Source organism: Mus caroli, unplaced genomic scaffold, assembly GCF_978045245.1.
Source record: "Mus caroli unplaced genomic scaffold, Mus_caroli_1 scaffold_9, whole genome shotgun sequence".
NCBI classification, from domain to species: domain Eukaryota; kingdom Metazoa; phylum Chordata; class Mammalia; order Rodentia; family Muridae; genus Mus; species Mus caroli.
Window position 1 is genome coordinate 95,292,562 of NW_028227264.1, and position 19,369 is coordinate 95,311,930.

At 42.9% G+C, this 19,369-nt stretch overlaps 2 long non-coding RNA genes across 3 annotated transcripts in view; one reads left to right on the forward strand and one right to left on the reverse strand.

Annotated features, from left to right (window-relative positions):
* The first annotated feature begins 3,024 nt into the window (after positions 1-3,024).
* The window catches only part of LOC147002720 (uncharacterized), a 46,290-nt gene continuing 29,945 nt past the window's right edge, over positions 3,025-19,369 (forward strand). Inside the window, exons 1-2 of the long non-coding RNA XR_015048546.1 lie at positions 3,025-3,166; positions 10,400-10,534. This is a non-coding gene — a long non-coding RNA (uncharacterized LOC147002720). The remainder of the gene's footprint in view (positions 3,167-10,399; positions 10,535-19,369) is intronic.
* Positions 11,823-18,416, reverse strand: LOC147002721 (uncharacterized). 2 transcript variants are annotated; one of them, XR_015048545.1, is made up of 3 exons: positions 18,278-18,416; positions 15,390-15,456; positions 11,823-12,243 (listed from the first exon to the last, which is right to left on the reverse strand). It is a non-coding gene; the product is annotated as an uncharacterized LOC147002721 (long non-coding RNA). The 2 variants fall into 2 exon arrangements; XR_015048544.1 differs by having other exon boundaries at positions 15,283-15,456.

The window sequence follows — 19,369 nt, forward strand, 5'->3', positions numbered from 1 at the left end:
CAAGTGTCCCATCTAGTCATACTGCTCCCAGCTTATTAACCAGGTGTTGCGTAAGAGAGAGGATAAGGATGTTCCCAGTGTGCTGACGGTAGGACACGAATCTCCAGGTGACTTTTTTTTTTATAAAAAAAATTAACTTATTTTATTTTATGCATTTTACCTGCATGTGTGTGTATACATACACACACATATCTATCTATCTATCTATCTATCTATCTATCTATCTATCTATCTATCTATCTATCTATCTATCTATCATCTATCTATCACATGTGTGCAGTTCTTAAGGAGGCCAGAAGGGGACATTATCAGATCCCAGGGAAATAGAGTTACAGACAGTTGGGAGCTGCCATGTGGGTTCTGGGAACCGAATCAGGTCTTCTGCAAGAGCAACAAGTGTTCTTAACTGCTGAGCCACTTTTTCAGCTCCATTGAGCTGCATTCTCAAATGGATCTACTTATTCATTTACTCATTGTCTCAGTCCTTCAGCCTACATATATGCCTACCACAGTTCCGATTCTACATTAGAGGCCATGTTTCAGGGGTTACTGTGATGCCACAGCTCTTCTAGGTGGCCAATAGTGTAAGCAAGATTCCTTTGGATCTTTAAATCTATAGTGCATGTGAAGTTGGGCTTAGGGGATCTAGAAATCCCTTGAAATTAAGTACACTAATGGATCTGAATGCACATAGAAACATGTTCTAGAAACAAAGATCCCTATCTTTCATCATAATGTTAAGGAACTTGGGACCCAAAGATGATCAAAGAGTATTGATGTAGAAAGAAAGAAAACCTAAGCTATCTATCTACTATCTATCTATCTAGTTAGATAGATAGATAGATAGATAGATAGATAGATAGATAGATAGATTGTGAGAGAGAGAGAACAAGGAGAGAGAGAGGAGAGAGAGGAGAGAGGGGAGAGGGGGAGAGGGGAGAGAGAGAAGAGAGAGGAGAAAGAGGGGAGAGGGAGGAGAGAGAGGGGATAGGGGATAGGGGGTGAGAGGTGAGGGGAAAGAGAACAGGAGTTAGTTGAATTGGGCTGAAAACCAGAGAGAGAGAATTCTGGCTCTGACTCCCATCCCTTACTGGTTATATAAGCTTGGGGCAGCAATTTCAATGCTCTGAGCCATAGTCTTTCGTTAATTTAAAATGAGGTATTAAACCCACTCGGTGTGTGGTTGTCAGAAGGACGAAATAAGATATAATACATGTGAAAATGCTACACTGTAAATTTCTAAAGCAAAACAAGGCTTGCAGGAATGACTGCTTTAGTTTGGGGCATTATTGGGAGAACAGAACCATTCATTAGCAACACCGCACTTTCCTATCATTAAATATGTTGTTTGTCCTCTCAAGGTCTTTATTCGTGCATTAAAAATAAATCTGTTATGCATTTTGTTTCAAAGGGCATCTGATAAGGCTTTGAAAGTTTAAAACTATAAACTGAATAATAAAAGGAGCATCTAAAAGTTAATGGAGCAGGACTTGTCGGGAGAGAGAGACTATATGCTGAATTCGAGATAACACCCATCTCATTTGCAAGGAGGAAATCTCTAACCCTCAGAATTATGCTAGAAATTTCCCAAGGGGTTGATTGGTACAATGCCCATGGTTTGATTAAATTCTTCACAGGACTTTTGGCCATGGGCACCCAAGGTTCCGGAACAATTATGATTAAAATAATTTACTCATGCCAAGTCAGTTACAGGAGCGAGAGCCTGGTGGGATGATTTCTGTGACTTGGTCTTTCACATAGCAAAGTAGCACAGTCTCCCTTTGGGGTCCTCTGACATACCGTGCATCTAGATTACTAGGCTACTCATGCTTGAACAGTTCATCCTCTTGAATATTTCTGAACTGTTTGCTTCCACGGTCAGGGTTAGGGTTAGGGTTAGGGTTAGGGTTAGGGTTAGGGTTAGGGTTAGGGTTAGGGTTAGGGTTAGGGTTAGGGTTAGGGTTAGGGTTAGGGCTAGTGGGCTCCTTGAGAGTTTAAACCCATATTTTTAAAATACAGCTCTGCAGTGGACAGTTTAGAAAGTGGCCTAGCCTCCTCACCAAGGTAGAATTCTGAACAGGAAGAACCTATCCAGGTTTCCTTTCTGGCTTTTAAAGTTTGGCAAAATCCAGTGTGATGGGTTGTCATCTGTTGGGGAGAAATACTTGATGTGATTGCTTAACTTCAGATCTTATGAAGCCAACGGAGTGGTGTGGTGATGACTATATTTTAGGCCCATTATCAGATTCTTATTCTTTTTTTTTTTGCAATAAGAACTACACACCCCCTCCCCCCCAGAGCTATATTCATGACCCATTTCATTTAACTAGGGTTTTGGAGATAATGATCAACCAACATGGTGAGTAAAGACTCTGGCGAGGCTTGGATCTGAATCTTAGCTTCACTACTGACTAGCCATGACCTGCTTCAAACTAATTTTGCTGAGGCTCCAATTTATAGCCAGTACAATGGGCTCAATGATAGCACCCCTTAGTAGAGGGTATTGAGAAGACCGAAAGAAGCAGAGGGCTCTCCGTTAAAGTGTTAACAGGGTACCTGGAGCCTGAAGTGTGATCAGTGCCTTGTAACATTTGGTGTTAGCCAAGGGAAGAGTGTGGGACCAGTTCCAGGCTGCAGCCTATTTGATGTGTTCCCTGTCATCCTGTGGCAAGGGCTCTGAGCTGAGTCTTTGTCCTTCTCCATGCTTTATTAGTCACTGCAGACTGTCATTCTCTGTTTAAGCTTCAAGAACGGCTGCCTAATGCAGGTCTCTTTCTTTACCCTGAGTTGGAGTTGGGTTCCTATATCTGGACACTAGACTCTATATCAAAATGATTGTGCATGACATGGTGTTGGAGGCAGAGGACATAAAACCCTCAGAGACTCTTTTTTTTTTTTTTTTTTGCTGGCGTTGCAAACTGGAAAACAATTTCCCAGCCACCCTTGCCTCACGCTGCAGCAGAGGCTCAGACTTTGTGCTGTAATCATTTCATGCCCAGAGCTATGCAGCAGAAGGCAATTTACTGTTGGATCCTGAAACGGCTCCATTAAATGAACGCCTTTTGATTTAATAATCATTAGCGTCACACAAGACGCTGACTCTTAAATATGGGCTTGGGGGAGAGGTGAAGCCCGGAATGCACTTTTCACGCTCTGTATTTTCCAGGTAGGCTTCTGTCTGAATTGACATCTCTTGAGCCAGCTCAGAGGGAGTGTGCTTTTTCGGTTGCATGAGAGATCATGCGCTTCACAAGAAGACTGGCTTCTGGTTGGGCTGGTGTGCTACTGTGAATAGAGAGGGTCTGCCAGAGCCTCACTGTGGGCTGGGAGGTTCCTGCTGAGCTGGATTTGCTGGGCCAGCTAGCAAGCTGGGGAACAGGGAGGGTGAACTATTTCTGGAACACTTGTAACCAGGCCTGGTGCTAGTCCCAGGGTCTCTTGCTGCACTAGAAGAGGGCAGAGCTCTCTTTCTCTGAAGTCATGACTCTTTTGGACTTGGGTTCCTGACTTCTGTCCATCTTCTCCCAGTCTGGTTGTATTTGAGTCCAGGAGTTAATGAGAGTCATACCCAATCCACTAGATCAGTGGAATACATTTGTCACAGGGAATGAGGAGTCCCCAAGAACTAAGAATTTCAGTGTAGCTTGAAATGTTAATATGCTGTGCTTTTGAAACAGGCACTTAGAAGCTTCGGTTGTTGGAAAAGCACCGACTCCTCACTTGGCTCAAAAGACAACTAAACATGGGGTAAACGCCTGGTTCCTCTGGTTCTTTTTCTTGTCATCGCTCTATCTCTTTCTGTTTAACTGAAAGCACAGAGATAGCATTGCTTTGGTTTGGTTTTGTTTTGTTTAGCTTTGTTTTGTTTGATACAGGGTTTCTCTGTGTAGCCCTGACTGTCTTGGAACCCACTCTGTAGACCAGGCTGGCCTCAAACTCAGGGAGTTCATCCACCTTTGTTTCCCAAGTGCTGGGATTAAAAGCATGAGACGCCATCACCTGATTGCTCTTAACCTTTCCTCTTAAGTCCCATTGGACTCTTGGAATAGCAGGACCATACAGAACAGAGCCCTCTCCACATGAAGGCCGTTATCCAGGAAAGGGAGGTAGCATCACAGAACATCACAGTCATGGCAGGGATAACTGAGACATGGCCAACCAGAACATCCTGCTTAGTAAATCACACTCCTGTCTGTGTCCAGTTCTTCCTCTGCTCAGCAAACATCATGTCAACAGCCCAACACTGGACTTGGGGGGGGGTCACTGGACCCCTGCATTTGTCTCTCTTCCCACTGTGGCCCACATTGGATAAGTCCCTCTCTGCTTTGCACTGCTACTCAGACTGTCCTGGAACTCTATAGATCAGGCTGCCCTCGAACTCAGGGTCTTTGCTTGCCTCTGTCTCCTGAATTCTGAGTGCTGAGTTGATTGGCATACTGGGTGTGGGTGGCTGAGTCCAGCCAGTTTGGGCCACTGAATCCTGAGGCTTTTGCTGTAAAAACTCCAACTAGATCCCATCTTAGGGTTTTATTACTGTGAAGAAAAGCCATAGCCACAGCAGCTCTTATAAAGGGAACCATTTAGTTGGTGTCTTAGTCAGGGTTTCTATTCCTGCACAAAACATCATGACCAAGAAGCAAGCTGGGGAAGAAAGTGTTTATCCAGCTTACACTTCCACATTGCTGTTCATCACCAAAGGAGGTCAGGACAGGCAGGAACTCACACAGGGCAGGAACCTGGAGGCAGGAGCTGGTACAGAGGCCATGGAGGGGTGCTGCCTACTGGTTTGCTTCACCTGGATTGCTCATCCTGCTTTCTTATAGGACACAGGACCACCAGCCCAGAGATGGCACCACCCACAATGGGCCTTCCCACCCTTGATCACTAATTGAGAAAATGCCTTACAGCTGGATCTCATGGAGGCATTTCCTCAGGGGAGGCTCCTTTCACTGTGATAACTCCAGCTTGTGTCAAGTTGGCACACGAAACCAGCCAGTACACTTTGGGGCTGGCTTACAGTTCAAGAGGTTCAGTCCGTTATTGCCTTGGCAGGAAGCATGGTGGCATGCATGCCAGACATGGCACTGGAGAAGGTCTACATCTGATTCGGCAGGCAGCAGGAAGGAAGAGTGACACTAGGCCTGGATTGAGCTTCTGAAAATCTCAAAGCCCACTCCCATGACATACTTCCTTCCAACAAGACCACACCCACTTTAATAAGGCCACACCTCCTAATAATACCACTTCCTCTGACCCTTATGGAGGAGGGGGGGGGCATTCTCATTCAAACCATCCCAGACTCCATACTGGTGGATGCAGTGTTAATTGGACTCAATGAATTAAAGAAAAAGACATGAAGGTATGTGGAAATGGGGCTTGTTTGGGGGCAGCTGTTAGATACATTCTCTACATATAAGAATAAAAAAGTTGAATTATTTAAAGACATTTTCCAGATATATTTTCATGGACTGCTTTCTGTGTTCAGTTCTACCAATTTGGGCAAAGGGAGATCCATCATAGCATTTGTTGAGTGAATGCATGACTGAAGCATGCATGATGGGCTATCACGAAGGTTCTATAGTATATGTTTATTGGAAGAGTATGTGTTGTGTTTTGTAAAAAGATAAGGAGAGAAGGAATTTGTTTGGTGGAGGGGTAGTCAGGTATGGGGGAAAGGGGTGCCTCTAAGGGCCCACGCTGAGGCATCCCTTCCTCCTGAGGGACCAGCCACATGATAGTATAGTATAGCATAGAGTTTATTCGGGGCATGGGGAGGGGAGCTAGGAGGGGAGTAGAGACAGAGAAAGGCAGAGAGAGAGGAGAGGAGTAGAGGCTGGCCATGAGCTCCTGGAGAGAGTGGGGCGAGGGGAGTGGGGAGAGAAGGGGGAAGGTTCTAGAGGACAGAGTGAGAGCAAGAAGGCAAGACAGCAAGAGAGTGAGGAGGGGGCAAGCAACCCCTTTTATAGTGAGTCAGGCACATCTGACTGTTGCCAGGTAACTGTGGGGCGGAGCTTAGACAAAATGCTAACATTACTGAAGGGAATGAAATGGCTTTCAGTAAGGACAGTATATACCAGGAAAGTATCATGGAACTGTTAAAGGAAGCTGAGGAAGGAGACTGTAGAGCTGATGACTGTAATAAATTTGATAAAACAAAGAGAATCATTACTAACGACCAAGTGGGACTGTTTAAAAACAAACAAACAAACAAACAAACAAACAAAAACAAAAAGGGGAGGTAATTCTTTGTGTTTAAAAAAAAAAAAAAAAAAAAAAAAAAAAAAAAACCTCTAACATCATAGATATTCCTTTCATGAGTCAAAACGTTTTTGTCTCTGTTTCAAAATAGTTCTTTCATCTGTGTGCTATATTTTGGGCACATTCATATCCTATGGGAAGGGAGTGGGTGAGCAGATGATCTTTTTGCTGACAGCTTCTCAACTTTTTGTATCTGATCATTAGAAGCAAGGTTTCCAAAGTGACATATTCAGGCCATACCATAATAGACTTCCCTCAAAGCAAGTATGCAAATGAGGGTTTGAGGTAAATTTGGTCCTTGAGTCTCACAAGCTCTAATGTTCTTAGAAGAATTTCACTACGTTCTAATAAGTGAGCTCCTGGAGGTACCTGGTCAGTACTTTCAAGAGGAAGACTAGCTTTCCTCTCGGCTTGGAGCAACTTCTCCAAGATCACAAGGGACATTAAGCCTTCATTGATGGTGGCCCTTGAAGATTCTACGTCAGAACCATCAATTACTTTCAATCATACCTTAGAAGTATTAGGTGAAAGCTATCAGGGAATGCTTATAATTACAGATTGAAAGTGCTGACCAGGTACCTCATAGAGCCTTTCTTTTTTTTCTTTTCCTTTTTCCAATTTTTTATTAGGTATTTTCTTCATTTATATTTCAAATGCTATCCCAAAAGTCCCCTATACCCTCACCCCCCTGCTCCCCTACCCACCCACTCCCATTTCTTGGCCCTGGTGTTCCCCCCCTGTACTGGGGCATATAAAGTTTGCAATACCAAGGGGCCTCTCTTCCCAATGATGGCCATCTTCTGCTACATATGCAGCTAGAGACACGAGCTCTGGGGGGGGTACTGGTTAGTTCATACTGTTGTTCCACCTATAGGGTTGCAGACCCCTTCAGCTCCTTGGGCACTTTCTCTAGCTCCTCCATTGGGGGCCCTATGTTCCATCCAATAGCTGACTATGAGCATCCACTTCTGTGTTTGCCAGGCACTGGCATAGCCTCACAAGAGACAGCTATATCAGGGTCCTTTCAGCAAAATCATGCTGGTGTATGCAATAGTGTCTGCATTTGGTGGCTGATTATGGGATGGATCCCCGGGTGCAGCAGTCTCTGGATGGTCCATCCTTTCATCTCAGCTCCTAACTTTGTCTCTGTAACTCCTTCCATGGGTGTTTTGTTCCCAATTCTAAGAAGGGGCAAAGTGTCCACACTTTGGTCTTCATTCTTCTTGAGTTTCATGTGTTTTGCAAATTGTATCTTGGGTATTCTAAGTTTCTGGGCTAATATCCACTTATCAATGAGTACATATCATGTGAGTTCTTTTGTGATTGGGTTACCTCACTCAGGATGATGCCCTCCAGATCCATCCATTTGCCTAGGAATTTCATAAATTCATTCTTTTTAATAGCTGAGTAGTACTCCATTGTGTAAATGTACCATATTTTCTGTATCCATTCCTCATTTGAGGGACATCTGAGTTCTTTACAGCTTCTGGCTATTATAAATAAGACTGCTATGAACATAGTGGAGCATGTGTTCTTATTACCATTTGGAACATCTTCTGGATATATGCCTAGGAGAGGTATTGCGGGATCCTCCGGTAGTACTATGTCCAATTTTCTGAGGAACCACCAGACTGATTTCCAGAGTTTGCAATAGATTGGCAGCATCAATATAGTAAAAATGGCCATCTTGCTGAAAGCAATCTAGAGATTCAATGCAATCCCCATCAAAATTCCAACTCAATTCTTCAATGAATTAGAAAGGGCAATTTGCAAATTCATCTGGAATAACAAAAAACCTAGGACAGCAAAAACTTCTCAACGATAAAAGAATCCCTGGTTGAATCACCATGCCTGACCTAAAGCGTTACTACAGAGCAATTGTGATAAAAACTGCATGGTACTGGTATAGCTACAGACAGGTAGATCAATGGAATAGAATTGAAGACCCAGAAATGAACCCACACACCTATGGTCACTTGATCTTTGATAAGGAAGATAAAACCATCCAGTGGAAAAAAGAGAGCATTTTCAACAAATGGTGCTGGCATAACTGGCAGTTATCATGTAGAATGCGAATTGATCCACTCTTATTTCCTTGTACTAAGGTCAAGTCTAAGTGGATCAAGGAACTCCACATAAAACCAGAGACACTGAAACTTATAGAGGAGAAAGTGGGGAAAAGCCTCAAAGATATGGGCACAGGAGAAAAATTCCTGAATAGAACAGCAATGGCTTGTGCTGTAAGATCGAGAATTGACAAAAGGAACCTCATAAAATTGCAAAGCTTCTGTAAGGCAAAAGACACTTTCAATAAAACAAAAAGGCCACCAACAGATTGGGAAAGGATCTTTACCAATCCTAAATCAGATAGGGTACTAATATCCAATATATATAAAGAACTCAAGAAGGTGGACTCCAGAAAATCAAATAACCCCATTAAAAATGGGGCACAGAGCTACACAAAGAATTCTCACCTGAGGAATACCGAATGGCAGAGAAGCACCTGAAAAAATGTTCAACATCCTTAATCATCAGGGGAATGCAAATCAAAACAACCCTGAGATTCCACCTCACACCAGTCAGAATGGCTAAGATCAAAAATTCAGGTGACAGCAGATGCTGGCGAGGATGTGGAGACAGAGGAACACTCATAGGACCTTTCAAAAGTGCCAGAAGCTCGCTTTATTTCCTGAAGCAATTGGGGGAATTGTACAGCCATCAGGGAGCAAATAGTCCTCAGAGACGGGAGGGGGACAGACAGGAGGTTGGTTTCTAGAACGCATTTTGATTTGAAGGTCATCCCCAAGCTGCCCCGAGAGACACTTGCCTGTGAAAAGTCTATATGGTCAAATTTAATGATACTCAGAAGTCTATATCTGTATCCAACGTGGGATACGGAACAGAGAAGTTCAACTCTACTGGGGAAAAGGGCAGAAGACTAGTTAGCAAATGTTCATGTGGGAGTTATTTTCTGGTATGAAGAATTAATAATAGCACCCATGAATATGCCTCTGAACATGTGGAAAGCTCACTATAGTTTTATCGGGTGGCATGGTTTTTATTTCTGGCACCCTCCATAAGAAGCATGTGGTTTTCAGCACATACAGTCTAGAATTGAGCACACAACTGTGTATAGAGGGTATTCTGTGCTCGAGGCGCTCTAATAGGGCTGGTACACACTAGCCTTATCCTCATTCAGTCTAGGCCTAAGGGGAGGAGGGAGATGAATAAATAGGAAGTGAATATGGATATAAAGTGGAATCAGAGGAGAGAGAAAAGTGTCAGCAGGGGAAGAGATATTTAGCTTGTGCAGACACTGGCCTCCTCGTTGGGATGAGAGAGAGTAGACAGCAGTAGTTAGGTCAGGACCTGATCTCTTTATACTTATTTATGTTTTGATAAAACACAAACTCTTTAATAAGTCACACTACCCAGAAAAACCTTGCTGAACCCTACGTGAGAGTCAGTGGCTGCCCACCAGTAAACACAGAAACGCAGTTCCCACCGTGTGGAGCCTTGTCAGGGAGGGATTTGTGTGCAGAGATGATGGAAAGTCTTTCCCCAGGGCTGAGTGACCATAAAGGAAAAGTGGTGCCCTGAAAGGAAAACCAACCGAATTCTAAACCAGCAGGAGCTGGTGGTAAAGTCAGAAAAGCAAAAAACAAGGCAAAACAACAACAACAAACCCAGAACAAACCAAAACCACAAACAAAACAAAAGCCACACAATACAAAACAACAATAACACACCATCAAAGACTGAAGAAGGCTTTCCCTTCCACAGTGTTCTTTCCCCCTTGCAATCCCAGGACGCTCTAAGGGTTCTCTAGATGGCATGCATCTTTCCACTCATGGAGAGCAGACACTAGGATACAAGGTGTTCTTGGCTTGTGCCCAAATTCCTCAAACTGTCACTGTTGGTTTTGAAATTCTACCTTAGTGGAAGAAAACAGAGCCGGGGTAGAGGGTGGGGTAACAACAGTTGGAAAAGAGGCAGAAAGAAGCTGTCCTGGTCCCATAAGTGTTGTGGGACAAGAAGGAAGAGCAAGAAAACAGCCCTGTCTCAATGTATCAGATGCTTCTCAGCATTAATGGAGGGCCTGCTTTTTAAAAAATTAATGATGTAATTAATTCCTTTACAGACTCATGCTGTACCAACTGAGCTTGCAAGACACCATTTAAAAATGAGCGTTTGGCCTGAATGCATGTCTGTGCACCACAAGCATATCTGGTGCCCAGGGAGAGCAAGAAGAGTGCATCAGATCCCCCTGGAACTGGTGAGATGGCTCAGTGGTTAAAGCATTTATTACACAAGTCTGACAGTCTGAGATTGATCCCCAGAACCTAAGTGGACAGAGAGAATTAACTCTGGATAATTGTATCTTATCTCCACATGCATGCCTGCATGCTCTCACTGACACACACACACACACACACACACACACACACACTACACAGACATATATCACACACAGAGACACATGATATACACATTCATTTCACACACATCACACACATAGAAAGACACATCACATACATAAATCAGACACAGACACACACAGAAATATCATACATATTAAGACCCCTCTCTGTCTCTGTCTCTATCTCTGTCTCTGTCTCTCTCTTACACACACACATGCTAGACATTCCTTATATAATTATATAGTCCAGAAATTAATGCCTTGTCAGATCAATATTTGGCAAGTGATTGATTTCCCTTGCTCAGAGGTATGTCTTTCATATTTCCGATTATCCTCTTTGTTGTTCGGAAGCTTTTTTAGCATCTATGAGAAGAACAATCCAACTCCACTGGCAGAGATGCATTCTTTTTTAGTATGATGCTTTAAATATATACACTTCTCATGGTTAAATATATTATTTCAAGATTTAAGACATAGTAAAAATTATTTTCTTAGAGATTTTTGGTTCCTTCTCCAAAATACTTAGGACAAGTAAAGATTATTATCTGTACTTAGCAGCATTGTAAATAAAAGGAAGGGTGGGAGAGATGGCTGCACAATTTGGAGTCAGTGGGGAACATAAACCGTTTTGTTAAAAGACTGCAAGGGGCAGGGTTCTCTTTGCTCTTGCTGTATGGCTGTAACAGAAGAAACAAAGAGATGTTTTAGAGGCAGGCTAATAGAAAAGCTGTGCTTCTGTGGCTTCCTGGACTTGGGAAAGGGATGCGCTTTGAACTAGCACTTTGTAGAACAATCCTTTTCTACCCCAAATCACCAAAGGCCTCTAAATCCTTCTGGAGGCAGGGAACAGTAATAATCAGTTATATTTAAAAATTCACCCAAAAAGTGAGATGTATTGCATCAGGAGCATACCACCACAAAATATTCTGCTCTAAAAAGTGGTTAAAATGGTATATTTTATGTTACATACATGGCAGCACAATTTAAAACAGACAAATTAGAAGTAACCTCTCCACCCTCAACATCAATATATAAATCTTTTGGAAAAAAAAAACCCAACAGGGTTAATGTTATTTAATCAAGAAATGTATTGCATATACATTACATAGGCTATATACATATGTATCAATAATAACAGTAGAAGCAAAGTTGCCAGAGCAAATAGAAGAGAGTATGGAAAACAAGGAATCTTAGGGTAAGGAAAGGATTTCATCAGAGGCCACTGCTCCTTTAGTTCAGGAGAGGCTGCCACACAATCAGGGCTGGGAGGACCATTGTGGAGCACCAGGGATGGAAGGCCAAGGAAGAGAAAGCTCCCAGGACAGGATCTGATCGGTCACTTGGGCTGCAGCAGATGTCAGGTTAGCAGATCTCTAGAGGGGCCCATAGGAAGCAAACTGACATCATATTTCACCCACTGTTTACAGATGAGCATCTCTGAGGTCAGGATCCATCCTAGGCTTCTGGCGTCAAGCTCCTGTCATGTGGGAGCTGTCATTGCTGGGCATGTGCAATCTGGGTGCTCATACTGTGGCTCTGTGCTATTTCAATAAGTCGTTGTATCACTTAAGTTGAGCATAGAAAGAAAGAAAAATTTCTAATGAGAATGCATGGTGTCATGGCTTAACGAGTGTTTTTCTTGATTAAATCATGGTCTGTTTTGTGATCGATGATACCTTAGTACATAGGCATCTCATATCTTAGTACATATTAACTAGTAATGTGGATCCTCTTTACCACCAGCTTAAGGTCTTTTTCTAGTATTTTTGTTGAATCAGAAATGTGCATTTAAGTTGAAGTGCAAAAAGCAAGTGCCCCCGCAGTCACAACTCTGCATTCAGAAATGGCCAGCTGCAGACTGAATTTGCTTGTTCATTGGTGACATATAGCCATCCAGGTGTGGAGATGAAACACACTTATAGTCCCCAAACTTGGAAGGTAGAGGCAAGAGGATCTTGCATTTAAAACTAGCCCAAGCCACACAGTGAGTTCAGGGCCCTGTGAGGTGGTGGCACACACCTTTAAGCTCTTGGGAAGCAGAGGCAGGTGGATCTTCGAGTTCAAGGCCAGCCTGGTTTACAGATTGAGTTCCAGAACAGCCAGGGATACATAGAGAAACCCTGTCTCTAAAAACCAAAAGCTAACCAAACCAACACAACACAACAACAACCCAAAACAAAGTAAGATCTTTAAAACAAAACAAATTTAAATAAATAGATACACATACCCATGCCCAAAGACTATTTGCCATGGTTCTGATATTTGCTTAAGGCTATAAAGAATTGTAAATAAGTGAGTTTCTGGAATTTTCCCTCACAGGCTCAGGTCACCTCCAATGGGTAACATGCACACTGACACTCACACTTAAATTGGGGTGTGTTGAGTCTTTTGTTAAATGGAATCAGTAAGCTGAGGAGGAACAAGAAGCTGCCAAGGAGAGAGGCAAAGTTCTTGACAAGTTTTCTCTAAACGACTGGCTTCTGTTCCAGCTGCAGAGTTGAAGAGCGCAATCCATTTCACAGCTGGGGGCCTCTTTTCATTCTGAAGGAAACAGAGGTGGAACACCTCTACTGTAAGGCATTGGGGATCAGTGGGGCAGGGGTGGAAAGAAGTCGCCCTAGTTCGTTTTTGTCCCTTTCACTGAGTCCCTGAAAAAATATAAAGGGAGGGTTTATTTATTTTTTCTTGTTTAGGTTTATTTTTATTATTTTTAAAATTGTGTGTTTGTGTAATTGTGTGGAAGATTTCGAGCACAGGTGCCAGTAGAAGCCAGAGGTGCTTGGATCGCCCTAGAGCTAGAATTACAGGCTATTGTGAAGCATCTGACACGGATGCTGGGAATTGAACCCAGGACCTCAGTAAGAACAGTCTGTGCTGTTGAACCATCTCCCCATGCCCTCCTCCTCCTCCTCTTCTCTTTCTCCTCCTCCTCTTCCTCCTTCTCTTCCTAAATGAAGAATTTAAATGCAGTCTTTACATCTCTCTCAAAAATGAAAGAAAGAGAGAAAGAAAGAAAGAAAGAAAGAAAGAAAGAAAGAAAGAAAGAAAGGAAGAAAGGAAGAAAGGAAGAGAAAGGAAGGAAGGAAGGAAGGAAGGAAGGAAGGAAGGAAGGAAGGAAGGAAGAAGAGCTGAAGCAGCAATTATATTAACGTTTACTGTGTTTTGCTCTTAGGGGGTAATATATTTTTAACTATGGATTCCCAGCTTTGAGAATTTCATTGCTGTGAAAATTCCGTTCAGCATGTGTTCCATTTTCTCTCTTATGAAATACATTGTGGACGGGGGTGGGGGGCTGTCAGCATCTTTAAAAGACCCAGGCTGAGCTGAAGCTACAACTTCCCCAAAGCCATTATCCTCTGTGACAAGCTGGGTGTTGCTATGATTTTTTTTTTATCCTTCTTTGATGAATAATGTTGTTGGCAAAGAGCAGATGCTCTGTGGCTCACTGGAGTCTGGAGCACTGTGCAACTGAAAGCCAGTGATATGGAGCCAGTGGGAGTTTTTATTAGGTGGAAGTAATCACAGGAGTAATGTCAGTCATTAAAACTGTGTTGCAAACGGCCTTGGGCCCTCAGACCACAGTCGGCTCAGAATGTATGAAGAATGTGTAACTCCTAAAACTTATCTAGAGGGGCTGGTGAGATGGCTCAGTGGGTAAGAGCACCCGACTGCTCTTCCAAAGGTCCGGAGTTCAAATCCCAGCAACCACATGGTGGCTCACAACCATCCGTAACGAGATCTGACTCCCTCTTCTGGACTGTCTGAAGACAGCTACAGTGTACTTACATATAGTCAATAAATAAATCTTAAAAACAAACAAACAAACAAAAAACCAACAACAACAAAACTTATCTAGAAAGGGTTACCCAACCCTCCCTCTTCTTCCAAAAAGCCAAGAGTAGATGTAGGGAGGGTCTCTCACATTTACACTGATTCCTTGTGTATTCCCAGGTCTTCCCTGGGTGAGAATCAGAGAATCCTTAAGAAGACAGTCGATATTCTTGGGGTGCTTCGCATCAGTTCAATGTGCAGAATGTTTGCAATAACTGGCTACAGACACAATGTTTACAAGTCACAAGCAGTTTGGAGAGCACGGTAACTACTCTTCCATATTAGAGCCATTTGAAAACGTATACCCAGGGTACAGAGAAAAAGAAATACATGAATTAGGGCTGGAGAGATGGCTCAGCAGTTAAGAACACTGACTGCTCTACCAGAGGTCCTGAGTTCAATTCCTAGCAACCACATGGTGGCTCACAGCCATCTGTAATGGGATCCAATGCCCTCTTAAGACTTTCCTATTTCTTGAGTCAAAGAATTCAGAGGACGGCTCAAGAACAAATCGAAAATCTATAGGTCTTTAACTCAGGGAAAATGTTATATATAATAGATAGTCTTAATGCCCCCAAAACTCTCTCATAATTTGGTGTCAACCCATAGGTTCTACCCACAGAAGCATAAATATTTGTGGAAAAAGGTAGGAGAATAAATGGACAGCATACAATTAAACTAAATGAAAAATTTAAAATAATGGTGATCTGTTTAGCGCTGTGTGGTTTACAGAACACCTTTTGCATTTGATTAGCTGTGTGCTTGCCACTAACCTGGGAGTGAAGCGCCTGCTTTGTGAGGCTGCTCACTTTCCTGATGCATGGTGATAGGTGATTTGCTGTGAAAACTACAAACAACTTCTGTTGGATTTGGACCTCACCTCTGGACTCTCTTGTCAAAGTCCTTCTGAGCATAGTGCCTTGAGATCAATCCAGGAGCCAAAATCTCTAAAAAAAAATTTTTTCAGAAAGAGGTTCAGAGAGATGATATGATTCGGTCTAAGATCCTTAGGTAAGGGCTAGGCCACACCTCTATCCAACTTCTTGTCTTACATTCTTTAATATCAAGTCATTAAAGTATCCAAGTTTGAACTAAAAGCATGATAAAATTCTTGCATAGATGGTCAAGAACACATAGCCAGAAAATGGTAGGCTGGTTACAACTCAAGTAAGAAGACCTGTGTATGCACTCGAAAATGATGCCAAGAGAGAGAGAGAGAGAGAGAGAGAGAGAGAGAGAGAGAGAGAGAGAGAGAGAGAGAGAGAGAGAGAGAGAAATGTTTGTGATTCTAAACAAGTGAAGAGATGGAACTCCATCTGCTTAGGAAAGCCTTTTAACAACTCAACCAGTTGGAAATAGTATAATAATGTAAATGTTCAGGTCAATTGAGGCAATAAATAATGAATGTCTGTCTGTCTTCATTATTTCACTCATTGGGTAAGTGCATACATCTACTGTGTGTTTGCCAAGACCACAGCCGTCTTGGAGTTGACACGCTATGACATCTTTAAAAGCGCAGTCTAACTGGTATGAAATTGTCAAAGAATAGGCTGGGTACTCAGATGGAATGAAAGGGGAAGTCAATTAGTGCAGGCATAGGCAGTCTCTGTCTGTTTGTCTGTCTGTCTGTCTCTGTCTATCTGTCTGTTTGTCTCTGTCTGTCTGTCTCTCTCTCACACACACACCACCACCACCACCACCACCTCATCTCTCCTTCCTGGCCACCACATTGTGAGTTCCTCTGCTTTGCTGTGCCTTCCCACAAGAATGGACTAACACCCCAGAATCCATGAGCCACAATAGATCTTCCCTCTCTGACATTGTTTGTGTCAGATGCTCTGTCACAGCCATGGAAAGCATAGCCACAACACCTTCCATTCCTCAGGGTAATAGTAATTTTTTTTTAAAAATTTTTCTGAGCATAGTGCCTTGAGATCAATCCATGAGCCAAATTCTCTAAAAAATTTTTTTTTCAGAAAGAGATTCAGAGAGATGATATGATTCGGTCTAAGATCCTTAGGTAAGGGCTAGGCCACACCTATCCAACTTCTTGTCTTACACTCATTATTATATAAGAGTCAGGTCAGACACTGTTCAAGCACGTCCATGGAGCTTGTGCAGAGACCGGACAGGTTTAGCTTCTTCTTATGAAAAAATCTTTGCTAATTAAACCAGCAGCACACATAGTGAATAAACAGGCTCCCCCGAGTCTCCATCAAGTGTTGTGTTCCCCTATCATACACCATCTTTTCAAATCTCTGCATGTGTGAGAGATTTGTCTTCCTAAGATGTGCGGCTTAGAGAAGCTACTCAGGAGTCCTTGAAGAAATGTAAACAAGCAGCCAGTTAGGATCAAAGCATTGAGGTCTCTGCACTTTCAGTTTTTAATCCCTCTTTCCTTGTAAGTGTGAATTCCTGCAGCAACCAGCTCCTGAACCACAGGAAGCCTGAAGTCATGGTTTACTGGTATTCCCTGCTTCCCAGTACTGGACATTAGACCCAGGGCCTCATGCATGGGAGGCAAGTCCTCTGCTACTGAGTTATTTACCCAGGGGGAAGCTTTTTCTTTTGCTCTATAATTTACCAAGACTAATTTTGAAAGGTTGAGGGACATGAGATTTTCTACCTACTTTCATCTTACCTTTCAAAGTAAATGAACAGGGATAATGCTGTTAGGTCACTGACTATTTAGTCCTTGATGTGTGTCAGAACCATGATCTCGGAAGTCCTAATAGCAGCTGCAGAAATTAGGCCTTCCTATCTTAATCACTATGACATCTGCCATCAGCATAACGTAGAGATTTGGATTCAGAATCGAGACCACCTGTGTCAATATGACTTAACTATCTATACCATGGAAATCTGCTTAAGATAAAACTGTCTCTGTTTGCTCCTGGAAATTCCTGTTGATCCAGGGTCTGAGACAGTCTGGTCCAGGTCCAGGTCTAAGAGTGTTCTCTCTTGAACTCATTAGACACTAACATCATCTCTCTAAGTAGAACAGTATTATCACAGTCACACAGGTTAGTGGGAGAATGAAGGGTAATATATATATATCAACTCATATTCTAAAAGTCCACACAATCAGACAAGCAGCTCCTTAGTGAAGGGAGAGAACATTATCAGTCTCCTGACATCCCCATCCTTCCACCTCCACCACCCTCAGTGGGGATTCCAAGACCAATAGTTTCCACTGGCTTTCTAACGTCCTACACCGAAGTCACACAGCATTGATTATATTGTAGATAATCACTCTGTTCAACATTAGATTTGTAGAAAAGTATCTTATTTTAAAGAAATGGATATATATGTACACACAACATATGTGTATGCACACATACATGTGTATATATGTATATATGTATACACATGCATACATATATACATACATATATGTGTTCACATATATGTACACATATATATGTGTGTGGACATATATGTATATACATATATGTTCCTATGTATACCTATATAAACATATGTGCATACATATATATACATACACACATGTGTGTCACAAAGGTATCTCTATGTATGACAATGCTTACAACTGCTTCCATTTTAACATTTATAATCCACTGTATTAAGCATGTATTGTTTCGCAGCCATCACAACTGTTCACTGCTAGCACTTTGCCAACGTTCCAAGCAGAAACCTTTCTGCTCACTAAGCAACCACCCCTCATTTCCTGTCCCACTCCCTGGCCCCTGGAACCTCTATTCTGTTTCCCTTTTTTGTGACCTTGCAGATTCTGAGCTGCTTACATACACGAAAGCATAGGGTAGTTGTCCATTTCTGCTTGGCCGTTGACATCCCCCTTCTATGGGTAAGCAGGCAGTGGTGAATCAAGGAAGAAGCAAATGGGGGAGCTGGCCTTTAAACACAGGCAGCCTGGCCATAGAGCAGAGCACAGCAGAGCCCTTGACCCACATTTAGTCAATTATTCAAAGCACGGGCCAGGGGAAGGCACCACCTATTTCTCAATAGGCTGCCTACCCAGAGCACTACTTGAAGTCACATTTCTTTCCCATGTTGTAAAGAAGCGCTCTGCTTTGCCTTTTGTGTGGAGCTGACGGGACAGACGTCCCCTTTCACAGGGACCTCTCAGGTTGTCTGTGCCTCAGCAGCTGCAGCTTGCCCTCCCTCTCCTGTGATTGCTCGTCTCTCATCCCTGATGCTGGCCAACGTCTGGCAGCCTCCCCAGAGCCACCATTTGGCTGTCACACAGGTCCTATTGGTAAAACTCATCATCCCGTGGCTCCTGACTTTGTATGGTTTGCTCAAATGATCAGTTTAGTGCAGAGCCTGCTGTCACTTTGCAAACCAGAACAATCCCTCTGGAACCAGAGATGTCAGAGTGACTCTTGTCAGGAGTGGGGAGGGGACACCTGAAGGGCACCTGCCAACAGGACAGTCTCATCTATAGTGAATCCATGAGGACAGACACACTGTCTCAGCTTCTGTCTTTCAGCAGCCAAGTCACACAGGGCTCTGTACATTTATAAACAGTTCATATGCATTTGGTGTATCTCAGGCTAAAGTACTGAATTCAAGCATTTCAAGAAACTGGATGCCAAGAGAAGGCAGAACACCATGGCCGTCTGGACTGTCATGACTCTGCAGTACTGGTTATTCTGCAAATGCCAATACCATGATATGCTAAGGCAGGGGCATTTTAATTTGGTGATTAAAAATAAGATACAAGAGAAGAGAGAGAGAGAGAGAGAGAGAGAGAGAGAGAGAGAGAGAGAGAGAGAGAGAGAGAGAGAGAGAGATATTACTAAGCCTAAAGCCCTCTTTGTACTTATCACCCAGTTTCAGATATTCACCAATCCTTTGCCAACAGGCTTTTTTCCATGC